Genomic DNA, 6834 nt, shown 5'->3' with positions numbered 1-6834 from the left:
TTCTTTTACACTTGTTGCAAAATTTGGTGCAGAACCCCGAGTGATACTTTTCACACCTTTGGCATAGCTGCTTCTGATTATTGTTGTTGTTGCGGTTGTTATTGTTATTGGGATGATTGTTGTAGTTGCTGTTGTTGTTGTTGTTGTTGTTATTGGGCTGTTTGTTGTAGTTGAGATTAATGTTGCGATTGTTGGGATAGCTGTTGCGATTATTGTTGTAATTGCTGTTGTTGTTGTATTGGTGATTCTTATCACCGTTTTCCTCCCACTTTCTTTTGACTTGCTTCACATTGGCCTCTTCAGTAGTCTGTTCTTTAATTCTTTCTTCAATCTGGTTCACTAGTTTGTGAGCCATTCTACATGCCTGTTGTATGGAGACGGGCTCGTGTGAACTTATATCTTCTTGGATTCTTTTCGGTAATCCTTTCACAAATGCGTCGATCTTCTCTTCCTCATCTTCGAACGCTCCCGGACACAATAAGCACAATTCTGTGAATCGTCTTTCGTACGTGGTAATATCAAATCCTTGTGTTCGTAACCCTCTAAGTTCTGTCTTGAGCTTATTGACCTCGGTTCTGGGACGGTACTTCTCGTTCATCAAGTGCTTGAATGCTGACCACGGTAGTGCGTAAGCATCATCTTGTCCCACTTGCTCTAGATAGGTATTCCACCATGTTAACGCAGTACCTGTGAAGGTATGCGTAGCGTACTTCACTTTGTCCTCTTCAGTACACTTACTTATGGCAAACACCGATTCGACCTTCTCGGTCCACCGTTTCAATCCGATCGGTCCTTCGGTTCCATCAAATTCCAAAGGTTTGCAGGCAGTGAATTCTTTGTAGGTTCATCCTACACGATTTCCTGTACTGCTAGATCCAAGGCCTGTACTGCGGCTATGTTTGAAGCAATAAAGGCATGAAATTCCTCTTCACTCATATTCAAGGTATGTCGAGTAGTCGGTGCCATTTCCTTCAAAATAGTCAAATGAAACGAGTTAATCATATAGAATATCAAGAGTAGTCAATAGTATTTCGTAGCGTAATATGAACTTATTTATAAAAGCTCTTTCTTCATATTAGCGTTTTATACTCTTTAATTCGGGTAGTACCTACCCGTTAAGTTCATACTTAGTAGCTAACATACCATTTCAACTACTACAATTCTATATGAAAAACTAATCACAACAAAAAAAAAATCATATTCAAACCTTTATACAATAACTTGCAAACTTACAATACCGCTATTTTACATATAGCATGAAATATAGCACATAAAACTTTGATACAAAGTAGTTGCGAAGATAATTCTAGTTAATAAATAAGGCGTTCAGCAAAGGCAACAAAGACACGTAATTCATACGTCCAGAAACAAGTCATGCATTCTGGTTTTACTAATACCACTTCCCATCCTTGGTCTTGCGGAACGTATCCGTTGTGACCGATAGCATGATAACGTGTTGTAACGTCGTCAAAAGGGCGAAGGTTACATAATGACCAACAGTCTCGTAATAACCTAAAAACCTCATTTCTTACCCCAATTACCGACTCCGTCACTTGTGGGAACGTTTTGTTTAATAGTTGTAGCCCGATGTTCTTTTTCTCACTTTGGTGAGAAGCGAACATTACTAACCCATAAGCATAACATGCTTCTTTATGTTGTATGTTAGCCGCTTTTTCTAAATCATGAAGTCCTATATTCAGATACATTGAGTCAAAATAATTTCTTAACCCGTTGCGTAAAATAGCATTTAGGTTCCCCGCAATATATGCGTCAAAGTAAACACATCGTAACTTATGGGTTTCCCAATGTGATATCCCCCATCTTTCAAACGAAAGCCTTTTATAAACCAAGGCATTCTTGGAACGTTCTTCGAATGTCTTACAAACTGATTTTGCCATAAATAGTTGTGCCGAGGAATTCTGACCGACTCTAGACAAGATTTCATCAATCATGTCTCCGGGTAAGTCTTCTAAAATATTGGGTTGTCTATCCATTTTGTGTTTTTATACTGTAAAATAGACAAGAGTTAGATTCATAAAAGATACTTATTAATACAAGCAATTTTTACATATATCGTAAAGTATAACCACACTATATTACATATATTACACCGCACAAATACAACTATCTTATTCTGACTCACTCGTTTCTTCTTTTTCGAACTTGGTTCTTTTTGCTAAGTTTTTAGGGATATATGATGTTCCCCTAATACGAGCCGTCGTTTTCCACATTGGTCTAGAAAAACCTGGTGGTTTAGAGGTTCCCGGGTTATTGTTACAACTTAAGAAATACGGGTGTTGACGATACATATAAAGTTCATCGGGGTTGGAATCAGATTTCTCTATTTTTATGCCCTTTCCCTTATTGTTCTCTTTTGCCTTTTTAAATTCAGTTGGGGTAATTTCTATAACATCATCGGAATCCTCGTCGGGATCCGATTCATCGGAGAATTGGTAATCCTCCCAATATTTTGCTTCCTTGGCGGAAACATCGTTGACCATAATTAACTTTGGTCGGTTGAAACAACCCAACCCGTGTTAAAACCGGCCCATAAAAATTTTTTCTTTTAATACGCGTTAAATAATACTTTAGGTCCCAATACACAATTTCCAAAACATATTTGTTACCGAAGTAAGTTCAACAAACTTAAAACATACATTAATAATTTAAACTCCTTAATACAATAATATGTTATTTAAAACATAACCCGAGCATGGTGATTTGGGACTATGCTACCCAAATCCTAATCGAGTCCAAAAGCAAGATCTTCTAAAGCAACCTAGCCAAGATCTCTAATCCCCAAGCTTACCCGAGCCGCCAAGCATGCGAACCTATAAAAATGTAAACAACGAGAGGGTAAGCTAATGCTTAGTGAATGCAATACTTATACGCATACATACATAATCCAATTACTTGCATACACCTACACAACAACACAATATCATCAGCATACCACAATAAACGAATAAACGAATACACGAATAATCATACGTACAATGCTAGTAGAACATACACAACCCAATATACACAATGTCGACATTCGACTCGATGGTGGCCTACGAAGAGCGGTAGGTCAAATACGTTAACCACTCACCACCCATCGCAACACGTACGTGGTCGACGATGAGCGGTAGGTCAAATACGTTAACCACTCACCACTACGCACCATGAGGCCGACGAAAAGTGCAACCGAAACGTTAACACTTACCTCAATCACAAGGATGGCCGACGAAAAGCGAAACCGCTTACCATCCCACGATAAGTGGCCAACGAAGAGCGAATCCCTAAACGGATAACACTCACCACTTACCCATACACACATGTGGCCGACGAAGAGCGATAGGTCAAACGTTAATCACTCGCTACAAAACAAAATATACACATGTGACCGACGAAGAGTGATAGGTCAAACATTAACCACTCGTCACATATCCAAACGCACACATGTAGCCGACGAAGAGTGATAGATCAAACATTAATCACTCGCTACATAACCAATACTAACATGTAACCGACGAAGAGCGATAGGTCAAACATTTATCACTCGTCACATGCCTCACCTCTATTTGTGGTCGACAAAGAGTCATTCCTTACGGAAATCACTCCCCACATTCCAAACACACACATACACACGTGGCCGACAAAGAGCGATAGGTCAAACATTTATCACTCGCCACATACATAAAACGAATATAGCCAACGAAGAGCTATCCACACGGATATCACTCACTATATTTTCCCAACTCAAATGTGGTCCACGAAAAGTGAATCCTAACGGATGTCACTTACCACGTCGCACGCAAGCAACCAAATTATATACATAGGCGTATAAATATTCCACTCACTTCGATTACTTGAAAAGCAATCCCGCTTGAGCTCCAAATCGTCCAAATGCAAATCACCTAAGTAATTTACAAACAAATAAGCTAAACATTCTAGCTTATACCCAAAACACCAATAAGTGCAATATTAACCCATTTGCACTTACTTCCAATTTGACTAAGTCAAATCTCGCCCAAAACACCCATAATCACAATCAACTAGTGATTATGTTCTAACACCATATTTTACAAGTCTTACAAGCATAAACTTGCACACCAAACCCAAAACCCGACATTAACAACAATAAACCCGAATCTTGGTGTTAACCTTCAATTAACAACTAAATGGGTTTCACCTATGAATCATACAATCAAAAGCCCTAAACTTGAATGATGAACACGAAAATGAATTTCGGAGTTAGAGCTTACCACTAGTATCACCGTGTAGCTAAGAACGAGGAGAACACACTTGTCAACTACGCCAAAGATCAAAACCCGCTTCTTCCTTTCCAAAATCCCACTTGAAACACTTGGGGTATTTGAGTTTCTTGAGAGAAAATGAAAGAAAAGGAAAAAGAAAATAAGAAATGAAATGGGTGGACCAGATTTTAGATCCCCATCTGGCTCAATCGTGAAATGACCAATTTGCCCTTGAACTTCATTTAAATTTACAAGAATCTGGTGCCAGTTCGCACCATTTGCCGCGCCGCGGCCTAATTCGTCGCGCCACGACGATTGCCTTGAACTGGGATCACTTTTAAACGAACTTCTGGTCTGGATTTCTTCGAAACACCGCGCCGCGGCCCTCTTTGTCGCACCGCGACCTATAACTGGGTCTAGGATCATTCTTTGTCGTACTTCTGATCTCAACTTCAGTTCATTGCCGCGCCGCGGCCTCCTTTGTCGCGCCGCGACACAAAGCTCGACCTGAGCCTTTCTCTCGCGTATAAGACTTTAACACCCGAACATGTCCCGAACCCTTCATACGCCTATCCTACATACACAATACACTTATAAATCATGTACGGGGAAAAACGGGGTGTTACAACTCTCCCCCACTTAGACTCGATCACGTCCTCGTGATCCTCGTCACTTAACCGATCCGACTCCACACGCTATGGTCCTCAACATAAGTCTCAAATTCGATGTCCACAACAATTCCCACAAATCCGAAGATTTCGCTCAACTCCTTTAGGCGACTTTACACAAAAGTTACCCTCCCGATTTAAATCATCATCCGTGATTTACCAAATCTACCAAGCCGAGCACTAGAATCTCGTTTCGTCCCCAAACCGGAACGAACTCATGTCTCGACCGCATGACAAACACATGCTAACATTCCAAATTTCGTACCGAGTTAGCAATCCCTTTAGCGTACCCTTATCATGTACATCGCTAAAGTAACAACACACCAATAATATGGCCAACAAACAATACAATGGAGCCAACGAAAAGTGAATCCTCACGATTGGATACCACTTGCCCCATATCTTCACGCGTACGTGGCCGACGAAAAGCGGTAGATCAAACGTTAACCACTTACCACTACGGAACAAGAGGCCGACAAAAAGCGCATTCTTACGGATCACACTTACCTCTCCTCACACATGGCTAAACAAAAGCGATTCCTAACGGAAAACGCATGCCACACACCAATAAGTAGCCAACGAAAAGCGAATCCTAACGGATAACACTTACTACTTATCACACTCAAACCGTGGCCAACGAAAAGTGAATCCTCACAATGGATAACACTTACCACAATACATACAAACAAACTAAGTATATGCGCATACTTAGAATCATTCCATACCGTCTGGAATTTCCGCACACGAAATGTCCGCACCCGCGAACATTGCTTAACACAATCGAGCAAGAACTACCTATAGCGCACATAGGCACAAAACAATAATCCTCTAGAAGAGAATTCGACACGCACACTCCTTAACCGGGGATTTCCTTGCTCGTCAAACACGTCCATTATCTCTCAACGAGATTTCCCACATTACCACCTCGAGTAGTAATTCACATCCAAATCAATAAATACAATTCAACCAAAATTGTATTCCACCACAAATCGACCAATCTAGGCCTCGACACCAAATCCGGATCTAATCATGAGCATTATCCGAAATTTTCACACCAAAACCTCCTCGTGCGGGAGTGTAACTCCCCCACTTGGAACTACGTTCCATAACTGCATCTTGCACAACTGTACAATGCTACCAAAGGTAGACTTTACCAACAATTGGGTTCACACGACCCATCACCATATCTTGCTCCAACCTTGAGCATACTAAGGATCTTAACATACCCTTAAACACTTCGAACGAAGAGTTCATCACAAATTACACAACTTTATTCTTGCAATCCCACGATTGCCACAACTTGTTAAAGTTCCACCTAGTCACTCATGTACCTAAGGGTTTCTCTCCGGTACCCTAAGTACAATGTAACCACAATACCGTCGGAGTCGAACGTTACGCTTGCAGGTATGAAAGAGGCACCTGACATCGCGTCACATAGACTCCACTATCAACATTCATCGAGACCGAAAAACTCGACCTCGAGGGTTCTATTCATCCGATGTCACCCATCACAACACTAAAGTGACCTTAAGTCATCCGTACCTGACGAAACTTATGTTTCATCAATTACGACACAAAAGCGACTACGCGCTACCAAAACAACACCAAAGCCCGTTCTCATGGCTTGGTAAAATCTTTCGCCCAACACTAAGGAATGCTTGGAATCACCAAGTCTTACGCCCTTAGCTCGTCAATCCGACCATCGTCATAGGGTACTACCATAAGGAACGCTGCCCCTCATCACACTATGCACTAACACAAAATGCATTTAAGCAAAGTCATAAGTACGTTTCAATAAGATAATCGAAAGGTACCTGAACATCGTCGTCAGGTTCATGCATTACCAACTAAATCCGGACACGCCGACTTTCGGTGTCCCTCCTTTCGACAATTAAAACACGTAACCTTGTTAGACTTCGCATTCG

This window comes from Rutidosis leptorrhynchoides, chromosome 1 (assembly GCF_046630445.1).
Source record: "Rutidosis leptorrhynchoides isolate AG116_Rl617_1_P2 chromosome 1, CSIRO_AGI_Rlap_v1, whole genome shotgun sequence".
Lineage (NCBI taxonomy): Eukaryota > Viridiplantae > Streptophyta > Magnoliopsida > Asterales > Asteraceae > Rutidosis > Rutidosis leptorrhynchoides.
This window is presented reverse-complemented; position numbering follows the sequence as displayed.